We start from the raw sequence: 16,983 nt of genomic DNA on the forward strand, positions 1-16,983 counted from the left end.
ACATGACCACTATACTGTGACATCACTGTGCACATGACCACTATACTGTGACATCATTGTGCACATGACCACTATACTGTGACATCACTGTGCACATGACCACTATACTGTGACATCACTGTGCACATGACCACTATACTGTGACATCATTGTGCACATGACCACTATACTGTGACATCATTGTGCACATGACCACTATACTGTGACATCACTGTGCACATGACCACTATACTGTGACATCATTGTGCACATGACCACTATACTGACATCATTGTGCACATGACCACTATACTGTGACATCACTGTGCACATGACCACTATACTGTGACATCACTGTGCACATGACCACTATACTGTGACATCACTGTGCACATGACCACTATACTGTGACATCACTGTGCACATGACCACTATACTGTGACATCATTGTGCACATGACCACTATACTGTGACATCACTGTGCACATGACCACTATACTGTGACATCATTGTGCACATGACCACTATACTGTGACATCACTGTGCACATGACCACTATACTGTGACATCATTGTGCACATGACCACTATACTGTGACATCACTGTGCACATGACCACTATACTGTGACATCACTGTGCACATGACCACTATACTGTGACATCACTGTGTGGATTGAAGTTTGACTTGCCGGGCTTGCAGAACTTTTGAAAAGTGGTCGGTTCATGGCAAACTTTTCACTCCTGAGACCAGCTGCAATCCTTACTACAGTCCTGGGAAGCGGGTAGCATAGTGCTCATCTTCCCGTCCGGTGTAATGAAGAAAACTGCGTCCCTGTATACCGCCTGCTTCCCCGGCCTGTCATTAATGATCACAGTGGGTCTCAGTCCTGAGATGAGCTGTGATCAACGTTTAACATTTCTGATTGACATGTCAAAAGCTGTTTTTGATTAGAGTAGCCCTTAACCCTTTAAGGACCCGGGCTTTTTCCGTTTTTTCGGTTTCAATTTTTCCTCCTTAACTTTAAAAAATCATAACTCTTTAAAATTTTCACCTAAAGTTCTATATGATGACTTATTTTTTGCATCACTAATTCTACTTTGTAATGACATTAGTCATTTTACCCAAAAATCTACGGTGAAACGGGAAAAAAATCAATGTGCGACAAAATTGATGAAAAAACACTATTTTATAAGTTTTGGGGGCTTCGGTTTTACGCAGTACATTCTTCGGCAAAGATGACACCTTAGCTTTATTCTGTAGGTCCATACGGTTAAAATGATACCCTACTTATATAGGTTTTATTTTGTATCACTTCAGAAAAAAATCATGAATACATGCAGGAAAATTTATATGTTTAAAATTGTCATTTTCTGAGCCCTATAACTTTTTTATTTTTCTGTGTTCAGGGCGCTATGAGTGCTCATTTTTTGCGCAGTGATCTGAAGTTTTTAGTGGTACCATTTTTGTTCTGATCAGACTTTTTGATCACTTTTTATTCCCTTTTTTGTGGTTGAAAAAGTGATCAAAAATGCGCTATTTTGGAATTTGGATTTTTTTTTGCGTGTACGCCATTGAACGTGCAGTTTAACCTCTTAAGGACGCAGGGCGTATGGATACGCCCTGCATTCCGAGTCCTTAAGGACGCAGGGCTTATCCATACGCCCGTGGGAATTCCGGTCCCCACCGCTAGCCGGTTGGGGACCGAAGCCGGATGCCTGCTGAAATCGTTCAGCAGGCATCCCGGCATATGGCCCAGGGGGGGTCATTATGCCCCCCCATGTCGGCGATGGCCGCAGATCGCTGGACAATTCAGTCCAGCGATCTGCGGCGATTCCGGGTCAATCGGGTCTCCAGTGACCCGGTGACCCGGAATTACTGGCTGTTCGGGGCCGTCTCTGATGGCCCCGAACAGCCAGAGCCAGCAGGGGTGAGGTGGGACTGGTGCCACCTCACGATCGCCCTGATTCGTCGGCCGGATTACCGACCGACCAATCAGGGCGCCTGCTGCGGGTGTCACTCCCGCACCCGCTCCAACCCTCTTCCGGAGGACGTGAGCGGGTGCGGGAAGACGACCCCGGGTGCTGGGGACCCCGATCCCCGGCGTCCATGTTGGGATCGGGGCCCCAGGAGCGACGGCGAGGGACAGTCCTGCGACGGAGCAGCAGCAGGAGGTGAGTTACAGCCTCCTGCTGTTGCTTAGCAACAGCTCCCAGCATGCAAAAAGGGCATGCTGGGAGCTGTAGTTCTGCAACAGCAGGAGGCAGACCACCACAACTCCCAGCATTTCCTTATGGGCATGCTGGGACTTATGGTTTTGCAACAGCTGTAGGCACATTTTTTCTATGGAAAAGTGTACCTTCAGCTGTTGTATAACTACAACTCCCAGCTTTCACAAACAGCTAAAGTGCATGCTGGGAGTTGTAGTGGTGCATCTGGTGGTTGCATAACTACAACTCCCAGCATGCCCGTTGGCTGTCGGTGACTGCTGAGAGTTGTAGTTTTGCAACAGCTGAAGGCACACTGGTTGTTTTTACCTAACTCAGTGTTTTTTTTACCTAACCGTGTTTTTTTTACCTAACCGTGTTTCACGACCGGTGTGCCTCCAGCTGTTGCAAACTACAACTCCCAGCAGTCACCTTACACCATGCACCGTACATGCTGGGAGTTGTAGTTTTGCAACAGCTGGAGGCACACTGGTTTTGAAACACTGAGTAAGGTCACAAACTCAGTGATACATAACCAGTGTGCCTACAGCTGTTGCAAAACTAAAACTCTCAGCATGTACAGTCTGTCAGCGCATGCTGGGAGTTGTAGTTTTGCAACAGCTGGATGTCCCCCCCCCCCCCCCCAATGTGAACGTACAGGGTACACTCACATGGGCGGAGGCTTACAGTAAGTATCGGGCTGCAAGTTTGAGCTGCGGCAAATTTTCTGCAACAGCTCAAACTTCCAGCAAGAAACTACTGTGAACCCCCGCCCGTGCGACTGTACCCTAAAAACACTACATTACACTAACACAAAAAATAAAATAAAAAGTAAAAAACACTACATATACACATACCCCTACACAGCCCCCCTCCCCAATAAAAATGAAAGCGTCTGGTACTCCACGGTTTCCAAAACGGAGCCTCCAGCTGTTGCAAAACAACTACTCCCAGTATTGCAGGACAGCCGTTGACTGTCCAAGCATGCTGGGAGTTTTAAAACAGCTGGAGGCACCCTGTTTGGGAATCACTGGCGTAGAATTCCCCTATGTCCACCCCTATGCAATTCCTAGTTTAGGCCTCAAATGCGCATTGGGCTCTCACTTTGGAGCCCGGTCGTATTTCAAGGCAACAGTTTAGGGTCACATATGGGGTATCGCCGTACTCGGGAGAAATTGTGTTACAATTTTTTGGGGGGTATTTTCTGCTTTAACCCTTTTTAAAAATGTAAAATTTTTGGGAAAATAAGCAATTTTAGGTAAATTTTTTTTTTTTTTTTTGCATATGCAATAGTCGTGAAACGCCTGTGGGGTATTAAGGTTCACTTAACCCCTTGTTACATTCCCCGAGGGCTCTAGTTTCCAAAATGGTATGCCATGTGGGTTTTTTTTTTGCGGTCCTGGCACCATAGGGGCTTCCTAAATGCGGCATGCCCCCAGAGCAAAATTTCCTTTCAAAAAGCCAAATGTGACGCCTTCTCTTCTGAGACCCGTAGTGCACCAGCAGAGCACTTTTCACCCCCATATGGGGAGAAATTGGGCTTCAAATTTTGGGGGGTATTTTCTGCTTTAACCCTTTATAAAAATGTAAATTTTTTGGGAAACCAAGCATTTTAGGTAAAATTTTTTTTTTTTTTTTACATATGCAAAAGTCATGAAACACCTATGGGGTATTAAGGTTCACTTTACCCCTTGTTACGTTCCCCGAGGGGTCTAGTTTCCAAAATGGTATGCCATGTGGTTTTTTTTTTGCTGTCCTGGCACCATAGGGGCTTCCTAAATGCGGCATGCCCCCAGAGCAAAATTTCCTTCACAAAAGCCAAATGTGACTCCTTCTCTTCTGAGACCTGTAGTGCGCCAGCAGAGCACTTCTCACCCCCATATGGGGTGTTTTCTGAATCAGGAGAAATTGGGCTTCAAATTTTGGGGGGTATTTTCTGCTATTACCCTTTTTAAAAATGTATAACTTTTGGGAAACCAAGCATTTTAGGTAAAAATATATATATTTTTTTTTACATATGCAAAAGTCGTTAATCACCTGTGGGGTATTAAGGTTCACATTACCCCTTGTTACGATCCCCGATGGGTCTAGTTTCCAAAATGGTATGCCATGTGGGGTTTTTTGCTGTTCTGGCACCATAGGGGCTTCCTAAAGGTGACATGCCCCCCAAAAACCATTTGACGCTCCTTCCCTTCTGAGCCCTCTACTGCGCCCGCCGAACAATTAACATAGACATATGAGGTATGTGCTTACTCGAGAGAAATTGGGTTTCAAATACCAGTAAACATTTTCTCCTTTTTGCCCCTTGCAAAAATTCAAAAATTTGGTCTACAAGAACATGCGAGTATATAAAATGAAGATTGTGAATTTTCTCCTTCACTTTGCTGCTATTCCTGTGAAACCCCTAAAGGGTTAAAACGCTTACTGAATGTCATTTTGAATACTTTGGGGGGTGCAGTTTTTATAATGGGGTCATTTATGGGGTATTTCTAATATGAAGACCCTTCAAATCCACTTCAAATCTGAACTGGTCCCTGAAAAAAAGCGAGTTTCAAAATTTTGTGAAAAATTGGAAAATTGCTGCGGAAATTTGAAGCCCTCTGGTGTCTTCCAAAAGTAAAAACACGTCAATTTTATGATGCAAACATAAAGTAGACATATTGTATATGTGAATAAAAAAAAATTATTTGGAATATCCATTTTCCTTACAAGCAGAGAGCTTCAAAGTTAGAAAAATGCAAAATGTTAAAATTTTTCATCAAATTTGGGGATTTTTCACCAAGAAAGGATGCAAGTTACCACAAAATTTTACCACTATGTTAAAGTAGAATATATCACGAAAAAACAATCTCGGAATTAGAATGATAACTAAAAGCATGCCAGAGTTATTAATGTTTAAAGTGACAGTGGTCAGATTTGCAAAAAATGGCCGAGTCCTTAAGGTGAAAAAGGGCTCAGTCCTTAAGGGGTTAAAAAGTGGTATATTTTTATAATTCGGAAATTTCCGCACACGACGATACCACATATGTTTATTTTTATTTACACTTTTTTTTTTATTCTTGGAAATGCCGGGTTATTCAAACTTTTATTAGGGGAAGGGATAATTGAAAGGGTTAATGATTTTTTACACTTTTCTTATGCAATATTGTAGCTCCTATAGGTGGGGCTATAACATTGCATTAACTGATCTTTTATACTGATTGATGCATCCCCATAGGAATGGATCAATCAGTGTTTTCGGCGATTGATTGCTCAGCCTGGATCTCAGGCTTGAAGCATTCAATCGGCGATCGGACTGCAGGAAGGATACAGCTGTTCAGGATGCCGCGGTATATTATACCGCGGCGATCCCGAACAGCTCCCTGAGCTAACTGGGCACTTTTACTTTCGTTTTTAGCTGCGCAGCTCAGCTTTGAGCGCACGGCTAAAGGGTTAATAGCGCGCTATTAGCGGCGGGTTCCGGCTTCACTATGATGCCGGGTCCGCCGCGATATGATGCCGTGTGACCCCGCGTTATATCGCAGGACCAGGACTCAGGGCGTAATAAAACGCCCTGGGTCCTTAACAGGTTAAAGAGTACCTGCCATGATCTTGTTAAAGTTTAGAATCCTCCCAGTTCACCGCCCCATCATGATAAACCACTCCCTGCCTATATTTCTTTTTATTAATTTTAAGTTTTCTACCTTGATATTTCAATGTATTTTCTGTGTTCTGGACAAGTAGTGTGGTGAGCCATGGGGTGTGAGGTGAGGTGTAAGGGGCAGATGGTGTTGCCCAGGGGTAGATGGTATTAACCCCTTCATGTTCGTGATGCCAGGGCGTGGTTTGGCTATGTAACCACCCGAAGATAGAACCGCTAGTCCTAGGTTAGGCCGGGGCAAACAATAGTCCAAGGCCAGGTTAAGGTTAACGGTAGCTTTTACGGAGGTTAGACAGGTGTTACAGTCTATACAGCTCGGCCAGGATCCCAGAGAGGTGACCAGTAACACATGGGACCTCGCAGCTTGCTGGGACTTGCAGTGACTATAGAGAGACTATAGGTGCAGGCCACGCTGACTACAATTGACTTGACTTGACTGAAGATGATGACAGCAAATAAAGATGACTTGACTCACTGACTTGTGGCTGCAATTTAGATTGAGGCCTCTAGATGTGCTGGACACTGACCTGGAGATGTCTGGACTGGACTTTACTAGCAGATAGTGAAACACAAGAGAGATTGCAGTACCTCCGCCTCTTATAAAGGGGGGCTGAGCTAATAGCCCATAGGCCAACTGCGGGCCATCTGGTCACCTGGTACTCTCTGGGTAACAAACATATGACTTAAACATGTGACAAACATTATCATGTGACTAACAATCATGTGACCCACTTCAAAGGTCCTTTGCACTTAATAAAGGGGTACTCCGGTGGAAATTTTCTTTTTTAAATCAACTGGTGCCAAAAAGTAAAACAGATTTGTAAATGACTTCTATTAAAAAAATCTTTACCTTTCCAGTACTTTTAAGCAGCTGTATGCTACAGAGGAAATTATTTTCTATTTGAATTTCTTTTTTGTGCTCTCTGCTGACACCTGATGCCCGTATTGGGAACTGTCCAGAGCAAGAGAAAATCCCCATAGCAAACCTATGCTGCACTGGACAGTTCCTGACACGGACAGAGGTGTCAGCAGAGAGCACTGTGGATAAGACAAAAAAGACATTTAACCCCTTCCCGACCTATGACATACCTGTACATCATGAGTGGCAAGGTATTCCCGACCCATGACATACAGGTACGTCATGAAAATTTTTGCCGCTACTCGCGGCATCCCGCAGCGCCCGGAAAGATGGTGGTTATCACTGATAGCCAGCCATCTTACCATGCGACCACGGGGGGTTTCATCCCCCACCCCCCCCCCAGTGATCGCTGCTATCAGCTGGTCAAATCTGACTAGCTGATAGCAGCGCGGTGTGTGAGTCCGGATCACGGGGATCGGGACACACACCGCTCTGCTAAGTGTCCCTGACCCGTCCCCTGGCGTCACTTACCCAGCCATGCGATGTCCCGAGCGGTCCCGGCGTCCTCCAGGCGGTCCCGGCGGTGGTGCGTCCCAGAGGTGAGTTTCCGACAGCAGTGCGGCATCTTCATTGGCAGCAGTGAGATCGCCGTAAAGCGATCTCACTGCTGCCTCTGAGAGTTTCAAAACTGCAACTCCCAGCATGCCCAGACAGCCTTTGGCTTTCTGGGCATGCTGGGAGTTGTAGTTTTGCAACATCTGGAGGTCCTCAGTTTGGAGACCACTGTATAATGGTCTCCAATCTGTGCTCTTCCAGATGTTGCAAAACTACAAATCTCAGCATGCTCAGTCTGTCCAGGCATGCTGGGAGTTGTAGTTCTCTAACATCTGGAAGAGCACAGATTGGAGACCATTATACAGTGGTCTCCAAACTGGACCTTCAGATGTTGCAAAACTACAACTCCCAGCATGCCCAGACTGCCCAAGCATGCTGGAAGTTGTAGTTTGGCAACATCTGATCCATCTGTAGTTTTGCAACAACTGGAGGCACACTAGTTGGGAAACATTGTCCGTTTCCTACCTCAGTGCCTCCAGCTGTTGCAATTGTTGCAAAACTATAACTCCCAGCATGCACTGACAGACCATGCATGCTGGGAGTTGTAGTTTTGCAACAGCTGGAGGCACACTGGTTTGGAAACAATAAGTTTGGTTGCAAAACACTTGAAAGTTTATTACTTAACTTAGTGTTTCCAAACCAGTGTTCCTCCAGCTGTTGCAAAACTACAACTCCCAGCATGCACGGACAGCCAAAGGGCATGCTCGGAGTTTGCAACAGCTGGATGTTTGCCCTCTCCCCCCAATGTGAATGTACAGGGTACACTCACATGGGCGGAGGTTTACAGTGAGTGCTGCAAGTTTGAGATGGCGCAAATTTTGCGCTGCAGCTCAAACTTCCAGCGGCAAACTTGCTGTGAACCTCTGCCCATGTGACTGTACCCTAAAAACACTACCCTAAAATAAAAAGTAAAAAACACTACATATACACATATCCCTACACAGCCCCCCCTCCCCCAAAAAAATGAAAAATGTCTGGTACGCTACTGTTTCCAAAACGGAGCCTCCAGCTGTTGCAAAATAATAACTCCCAGTATTGCTGGACAGCCATTGACTGTCCAGGTATGCTGGGAGTTTTGCAACAGCTGGAGGCACCCTGTTTGGGAATCATTGGCATAGAATACCCCTATGTCCACCCCTATGCAAATCCCTAATTCAGGCCTCAAATGCGCATGGCGCTCTCTCACTTTGGAGCCCTGTCGTATTTCAGGGCAACAGTTTTGGGACACATATGGGGTATTGCTGTACTCGGGAGAAATTGCCTTACAAATTTTGGGGGGCTTTTTCTTCTTTAACCCCTTATGAAAAGGTGAAGTTGGGGTCTACACCAGCATGTTAGTGTAAAAAAAATTATTTTTTACACTGACATGCTGGTGTTGCCCTATACTTTTCATTTTCACAAGAGGTAAAAGGGAAAAAAGACCCTCTAAATTTGTAATGCAATTTCTCCCGAGTACAGAGATACCCCATATGTGGGCGCAAAGTGCTCTGGGGGCGCACAACAAGGCCCAGAAGGGAGAGTGCGCCATGTACATTTGAGGCGATTTGCACAGGGGTGGCTGATTGTTACAGCAGTTCTGACAAACGCAAAACAATAAATATCCATATGTGACCCCATTTTGGAAACTAAACCCCTCACGGAATGTAATAAGGGGTGCAGTGAGCATTTACACCCCACTGGTGTATGACAGATTTTTGGAACAGTGGTGTAAATGCTCACTGCACCCCTTATTAAATTCCATGAGGGGTATAGTTTCCAAAATGGGGTCACATGTGGGGGGGTCCACTGTTCTGGCACCATAGGGGCTTCCTAAATGGGACATGCCCCCCAAAAACCCTTTCAGAAAAACTCACTCTCCAAAATCCCATTGTCGCTCCTTCCCTTCTGAGCCCTCTACTGCTCCCGCTGAACACTTTACATACGCATATGAGGTATTTCCTTATTCGAGAGAAATTGGGTTACAAATTTTAGGGTGATTTCTCTCCTTTTACCCCTTGTAAAAATTAAAAAATTGGGTCTACAAGAAAATGCGAGTGTAAAAAATGAAGATTTAGAATTTTCTCTTTGCTGCTATTCCTGTGAAACACCTAAAGGGTTAAAACACTTACTGAATGTCATTTTGAATACTTTGGGGGGTGCAGTTTTTATAATGGGGTCATTTATGGGGTATTTCTAATATGAAGACCCTTAAAATCCACTTCCAACCTGAACTGGGCCCTGAAAAATTACGATTTTGAAAATCTTGAGAAAAATTGGAAAATTTCTGCGGAACTTTGAAGCCCTCTGGTGCCCTCCAAAAGTAAAAACTTGTCAATTTTTTTATGCAAACACAAAGTAGACATATTGTATATGTGAATCAATATGTAATTTATTTGGAATATCCATTTTCCTTACAAGCAGAGAGTTTCAAAGTTAGAAAAATGCTAAATTTTCTAAATTTTCATGAAATTTTTAGATTTTTTTACCAAGAAAGGATACAAATATCAGTGAGATTTTACCAATAACATAAAGTAGAATATGTCACGAAAAAACAATCTCGGAATCAGAATGATAAGTAAAAGCATCCCAGAGTTATTAATGTTTAAAGTGACAGTGGTCAGATTTTCAAAAAATGCCCAGGTCCTGAAGGTGAAAATGGGCTGGGTCATGAAGGGGTTAAAAAGAAAAGAATTCTCTCTGTAGCATACAGCGGCAAAAAGTACTGGAAAGGTAAAGATTTTTTATTTGCAAATCTGTTTAACTTTCTGGTACCAGTTGATTTAAAAAAATAAATAAATAAAATGTTTTCCGCCGCAGTATCCCTTTAATATACATCCTATTCACATTATGGGGGAACACTGCAGGAGAGCCCTGAGGACGTACAAGGACTCAACCTGAAAGGACTGTAGGAACATATCCCGTACTGGGACATCACAGTAGGGAGACACCTAGTGGTAGCCTTTTTAAACACAAATAAAACATAGAAAACTTCATTTTTTAAAACAAAGTACAATAGAAAGATTTTTTTATTTACCATATGGAGTGCAATAGCAAAAATAAGTTTTAATCACAGTGCCTATTTAACTCCTCTGCTGGTCTGGCGCATAGCGCTCACCCCAGCAAGGGATTAAATCATAGACAGTAGTGTTGAGCGGCATAGGCCATATTCGAATTCGCGATATTTCGCGAATATATGGACGAATATTTGTCATATATTCGCTAAATTCGCATATTCGTAATATTCGCGTTTTATTTTCGCATATGTGAAAATTAGCATATACAAAAATTAACATAAGCGGAAATTTGCATATGCGAAACTTCGCACGCCAGTCTCACACAGTAGTATTAGAGCCTTCTTTACACCACACAAGCTGGAAGCAGAGAGGGATGATCACTGAGATGTGTACTGTGAAAAAAATAAAAATAACGAATATTCGTAATTACGAATATATAGTGCTATATTCGCAAATATTCACGAATAAAATTTGCATTGCGAATATTCGCGAGCAACACTAATAGACAGCTGCGTTACAGCTCAGACCCTACGTTGCCAGGTTCGGCAGAGCTGAACACTGGCAATGTTCGAAAGTTTATTGAAGTTTTGATCAAATCCGGGTTTAGGGGGCTCGGCTCGCTCAACTCTAATGGAGAGCATCCAAAATTCAGATACGTTGGTAATTCTTCAGAATGACATACATTTATCAAAGAGGCTGCTGGTGTTTTCTGTTCCTGGCAGCCATCAGTTTCAAAGATCCTAAACTACTTTACTACTACTAATAAGAGGTGGAATATTCTGGGCAAATTTGTACATACAGTTTGTGCTCAAATTTTATTTTTTTTAAACATTTCACTAAATTTGATTGTATGTTATTAGGGTTCACTTATATTCATCCGTAGACAGGACCACCCTGCTCCACTAAAGGGACCAGACAGCTGCTGCACCCAAAAGGTTGCGGTAAATCTTATTTTCACTGTTGGGATGAATTAGCTGTGGCATTTGAGCACAAACATCCATGTCAAGACAGAACATAGGTCAAGTATTCGGCTGCCCACAGACCTGCTGTGCTGTCCCTTGGGGATTGGAGACTTCCTGAAAATACTAACTTTTTATGGTAACCTGGCTATTTGTAAAAATCGTGTCATCCTAAAAAAGACACAGAAGCAAAATGGCAAATAAGAATACTTACCGTATTTTCCGTCCTATAGGACGCACCGACGTATAAGACGCACCCAATTTTAGGGGGCAAAATCTAAAAAAATAAAGATTTTGAACCCAATAGTGGTCTTCAACCTGCGGATCTCCAGATGTTGCAAAACTACAACTTCCAGCATGCCCAGACAGCCGTTGGCTGTCCAGGCATGCTGGGAGTTGTAGTTTTGCAACATCTGGAGGTCCGCAGATTGAAGACCACTGCATAGGAGGTAATACTCACGTGTCCCCGCCGCTCCGGACCCGTCACCGCTGCCCAGGATGTCGCTCCATCGCTGTCGCCGTCGCTCCGGAACGTCTCTGCTGCCGGCCGGGTATCTTCGCTCTCCGTCGCCGCCATCACGTCGTTATGCACGCCGACGCACGTACGTGACGACGTGATGACGAGGAAGGAGAGCGCCATACAGGGGATCTCTGAACGGAGAAGACACCGAGGAGGCAGGTAAGGTCCCCCCCGGTGTCCTGTAAGCACTAACCCGGCTATTCAGTCGGGCTGTTCGGGACCGCCGAGGTGAAATCGCGGCGGTCCCGAACAGCCCGACTGAACAGCCGGGTTAGTGTCACTTTCCCTTCAGACGCGGCGGTCAGCTTTGTCGCTGTGTCTGAAGGGTTAATACAGGGCATCACCGCGATCGGTGATGTCCTGTATTAGCCGCGGGTCCCGGCCGTTGATGGCCGCAGGGACCACCGCGATAGGGGTGTATTCGCCGTATAAGGGAGTGGTTCACACTACGTTTTGTCCCATACGGGAGCGCATACGGCAGGGGGGAGCTAAAACCTCGCGCTCCCGTATGCCTTCGTATGCGCTCCCGTATGTCATTCATTTCAATGAGCCGACCGGAGTGAAACGTTCGGTCCGGTCGGCTCATTTTTGCACCGTATGCGCTTTTACAACCGGACCTAAAACTGTGGTCAACCACGGTTTGGGGTCTGGTTGTAAAAGCGCATACGGCGCAAAAATGAGCCGAACGTTTCACTCCGGCCGGCTCATTGAAATGAATGACATACGGGAGCACATAGAAAGGTATACGGGAGCGCAAGGTTTTAGCTCCCCCCTGCCGTATGCGCTCCCGTATGGGAGAAAACGTAGTGTGAACCCAGCCTTAGACGCACCAACTTTTTCCCCCCAGTTTTGGGGAAGAAAAAGTGCTTCTTAGGCTGGGTTCACACTACGTTTTTCAACTACGGTTCCCGCATACGTTTTTTTTAATCAAAAACCGTATGGGAAAAAAACGGATGGAACAGTATGGAGAAAAAGTAAGCCGTATGCGTTTTTAAACAGTATACTGTTTTTAAAAGTGCATACAGTTCCGTCAGTTTTTATGGAAAAAAAACCCATACATTTTTGAAAATATTGTCCATTTTTAATGGGAGGGGTCTTCGGTGGGGACTTTAGGCTTCAAATGCGCATGTGCAAAGTAAAAACGTATACGTTTTTCCCGTCCATGTTTACGTCCATGTTAAAAAAACGTTTGCGGTTGCAGTACGGTTGCAGTACGGTTTTTAAACCGGACTCAAAACCGTAGTTGACCACGGTTTTGAGTCCGGTGTAAAAACCGTACTGCAACCGCATACGTTGTTTGTTAACATGGACGTCAATGGGAAATGCACATGTATATGGTTCCATACGGGAAAAACGTATACGTTTTTACTTTGCACATGCGCATTTGAATCCTAAAGTCCCCACCCAAGACCGCTCCCATTAAAAATGGACAAAATTTTCAAAAACGTATGGGTTTTTTTTCTATAAAAACTGACGGAACTGTATGCACTTTTAAAAACAGTATACTGTTTAAAAACGCATACGGTTTACTTTTTCCCAAACTGTTCCATCCGTTTTTTCCCCATACGTATTTTGATAGAAAACGTATACGGGAACCGTAGTTGAAAAACGTAGTGTGAACCCAGCCTTATACGGCGAAAAATACGGTAATAGGCCAAAAACGTTGTTATATCTCTTCCTGGAAAGTTGAGTGATAACTTCTATCACCACTATTAAAGGGCTTGCCATAAACCATTTCCATTAACCCATTAAGGCAATATGACATCCTAGGGAGATGTCCCCTCATTTGAGACTCTGCTTCATGGAAAACCACTTAGTATTAACAGCTCTTACTATGGGGGGTCTGACCAATCCATGTATCCTAAGCATTGGGCCACAATATATTACTACACCTGACTGCCACTACCTGGAAAGAAGTTGGAACTGCATTTCAGGTTCTCTTCATGATCAGACCCCTTTAGGCTATGGCTACATGACAATCACAATGGGGGAGATTCATCAAAACCTGTGCAGAGGAAGAGTGGTGCAGTTGCCCACAGCAACCAATCAGATTGCTTTTTTCATTTTCCACAGGCCTCTAAAGAGGCCTGTGGAAAATGAAAGAAGCGATCTGATTGGTTGTTATGGGCAACTGGACCACTCTTCCTCTGCACAGGTTTTGATAAATCTCCCCAAATGTTGCTTTGCGACAACACATCTGATGATTGTCAAAGTGGTCATGTTGTAACTCGCAAAATAAAATGACTGCAATGGAATCCATCTTTGGTTGGGTGCGACTTTGCCGCCATTGATCTCAGTGCAAGACGCAAGAGAAGGAGACTTTCTTGCAACTACTTTGGATTTGGATTTTTTTTTTTCCCGTCCAAATCAAAACTGTAATAAAGTCATATGACAGCAAGTCGCAGATAAGTCAAACTAAATATTTTGGATGCAGTTTGCTGTCATGCGAATGCAGTTTTCCTGAAAATCTAAATATACAATGATACAGAGAAAAACCTTTTGTGCGCATCTGAACATGGTCCCTCGAAATTTATAAAGGTCATCCATCGTTTAATATTGGGAAAAGGCACTTTAAGGATAAGCACATAAAACCAGAAGCCAAAAAAAAAGCAGGGCACTTGGCGCAGTTGGCTAGCGTTCCGATAGGGGCAATGAAGTGAATAGATGCAGCTGAGTACAAGAAGGGATGTTGGCACCGCAAAAAGAGACTAAAACGCATTGTGAGCGAGATGGATGAGAGAGCAGGTAAACAAAGGGGAGGGCAGATCTCATAGCGAGTGGAGAGAGGGTGGAGTAACATGAATGGGGTGATGAATAACAGAAAGCATGAGAACGCAGAGAGGCACTAAGATGCACAGATCTGTGACCTAGAAATTCCTCAGTATGAGGGACAGTATGAGAACAAGAGGCTGGGATAAAGGAGCTGGGGCTGAGCGGGAGAGGGAGTCAGGGGGACTGGGACTAAATGCCTCCCAATGCTGTGGACATTCGTCAGGTCTCTAGACAAAGAAACAATATATTAAGGCTCTGTTAGGAACCTCCATCGTAGATTCTGTCAAAAAAGGCAGAATATAGAGGCACTATTTTGTCTGGTAAAATGACAGACCCCATTATTGTCATTTGGGTTTATCGAGTTCTGTTCAGGTCAATCATGTGACTGATTCGGCACCAGTTTAGTTGTTCTGCTCCTATGATAGAAGAGATTAATGGAAATAACTCAAACGTGAACAAAGGTGGTCTTGAAAATTGCCATCTCTTTCCTCCAGATATCCCATACAGAGATGGTGATGCCTTATACACAAACCATATTTACAGTATATCACCTGTTAAAGACTAAAGAAATCCTGAAAGCACCTGTTGGTGGTCCCTGAGGACTGGGCTTGGGAAACACTGGTTTATAGGCTAGGACTTTAACCTCTTCAGGACACAGGGCGTATGGATACGCCCTGCATTCCGAGTCCTTGAGGACACAAGGCGTATCCATACGCCCGTGGGAAATCCGGTCCCCCCGCTAGCCAGTTGGGGACCGGAGCCGGATGCCTGCTGAAATCATTCAGCAGGCACCCCGGCACATCGCCCATGTCGGTGATCAGAGAAAATCACATTTAAATTCAGACATGCGATTTTCTCCAATTCCGGGCTGATCGGGTCTCTGGTGACCCGATCACCTGGAAAATAAGGCTGATCGGAGTTGTCAGCAACAGCCCCGATCAGCCTAAGGGAAAGGAGTGAGGTCGCAGAGCTGCAATCTCCTCCTATCCCCTGCCATTAGTCAGAACGGAGTTCTGACCAATGGCAGAGCAGGACAGGGGGTTGCCATGGCAACCCCCTTTCTGCCCGCCCCTGGATGTCGAGGGGATCTGGGAAGAAGATGGAAGCCGTACCTGCAGGAGAAGATGCCTGGGGACCCGGGATCTTCGCTGGAGCCTGCTGGATCAGGTAGGCAATCGACGGTGGTGGGGAATTGAAAGTGAAAGTAAAACAAACAATCTTTACTGTGGCAACCACTAGGGGGGCCAAACTGCAACTCCCAGCATGCTGGGAGTTGTAGTTTTGCAACATCTGGAGGGTCACAGTTTGGAGACCACTGTTACAGTGGTGCCCAAACGGTAGCCCTCCAGATGTTGCCAAACTAAAACTCTCAGCATGCCTCGATTGCCCAGGCATGCTGGAAGTTGTAGTTCTGTAACATCTGTCCCTTCAGATTTAGCAATTTTCATGAAATGTTTAAAAATTGCTGCTCTACTTTGAAGCCCTCAAATTTTTTCAAAAAGCTAAAATATGTCCATTTTATGATTCGAACATAAAGTGGACATATTGTATTTGTGAAGAAAAATAAAATTTATTGTGAATATCCATTTTCCTTACAAGTAGAGAGCTTCAAAGTTAGAAAAATGCAACATTTTCAACATTTTCATGAAATTTGGGGATTTTTCACCAAAAAAGGATGCAAGTAACGCCGAAAATTTACCACCAAAATAAAGTAGAATATATCACAAAAAAAAACCTCTACATAAGTATGTGTTCTAATGAAACATAACTTTTATTGCCAAAATGTAGAAGGTGATAACCAAAAACTCACAATTAAAACCACTTACCCAATGACATCGCAATTGTGACACCTAACAGACAGATCGCTAACAAATATCAACTTGTCGGTCGATGATGTCAGTTAATTTCCTTGATAAAGCCACGTGAGTGGCGAAACATGTCGGGATGTGACAGCCTGACCTTTTAAATGCTCTCCCAATGCATCTTTTAACAATGAGTCCTTATACTGTGTATCTCTAAGAATTAATTAGCTGGCGATTATAAGCCTAATAAGTCCAGACCTGCGGTGCACAGCAGGTTACTGGGCAGTGTGCAAAGTGTTTGAGATACATAAACATGGAATAAATCAGACAGTCCTAATTATTGGTGATGTCACTCTCAGTAGTGACCTGTGAAGCACATGGTGTTATCACTTGGTAGGGTCATTTTGATATGTGAGCTATATAGTTGTATAATGGAGTGACCCAAATGCCACTTAAGGGGGTTATGCTGGCTAGTTCTATAGGTTGCCTAGGCACCACTTAGGTATATACATACAAATTCAGTGATTAAGAAATGATCACTCCAGCCAACTATTAATTAGGGGTCATCCAATTGATGTCCCTTAAGACACGTTACTGCCAAGTGTATTGACTGATAAGTTGATATTTGTTAGCGATCTG

General features: G+C 44.2%; 1 protein-coding gene and 1 long non-coding RNA gene across 4 annotated transcripts in view; one reads left to right on the forward strand and one right to left on the reverse strand.

Annotated features, from left to right (window-relative positions):
- The window catches only part of AXL (AXL receptor tyrosine kinase), a 147,094-nt gene that overhangs the window by 101,182 nt on the left and 28,929 nt on the right, over positions 1-16,983 (reverse strand). The gene's annotated exons all lie outside the window — the stretch shown is intronic.
- LOC130291394 (uncharacterized) overlaps positions 1-16,983 on the forward strand; it is a 61,246-nt gene that overhangs the window by 14,614 nt on the left and 29,649 nt on the right. Inside the window, exon 1 of one of the 3 annotated variants that reach the window (XR_008847920.1) lies at positions 14,401-14,515. The exons of 1 other annotated variant lie outside the window; for it this stretch is intronic. This is a non-coding gene — a long non-coding RNA (uncharacterized LOC130291394). Of the gene's footprint in view, positions 1-14,400; positions 14,516-15,643; positions 15,710-16,983 lie in introns of those variants that run through there. One more of the 3 variants, XR_008847921.1, reaches the window with a different exon arrangement.

The sequence above is a fragment of the Hyla sarda genome, chromosome 9 (genome assembly GCF_029499605.1).
Source record: "Hyla sarda isolate aHylSar1 chromosome 9, aHylSar1.hap1, whole genome shotgun sequence".
Lineage (NCBI taxonomy): Eukaryota > Metazoa > Chordata > Amphibia > Anura > Hylidae > Hyla > Hyla sarda.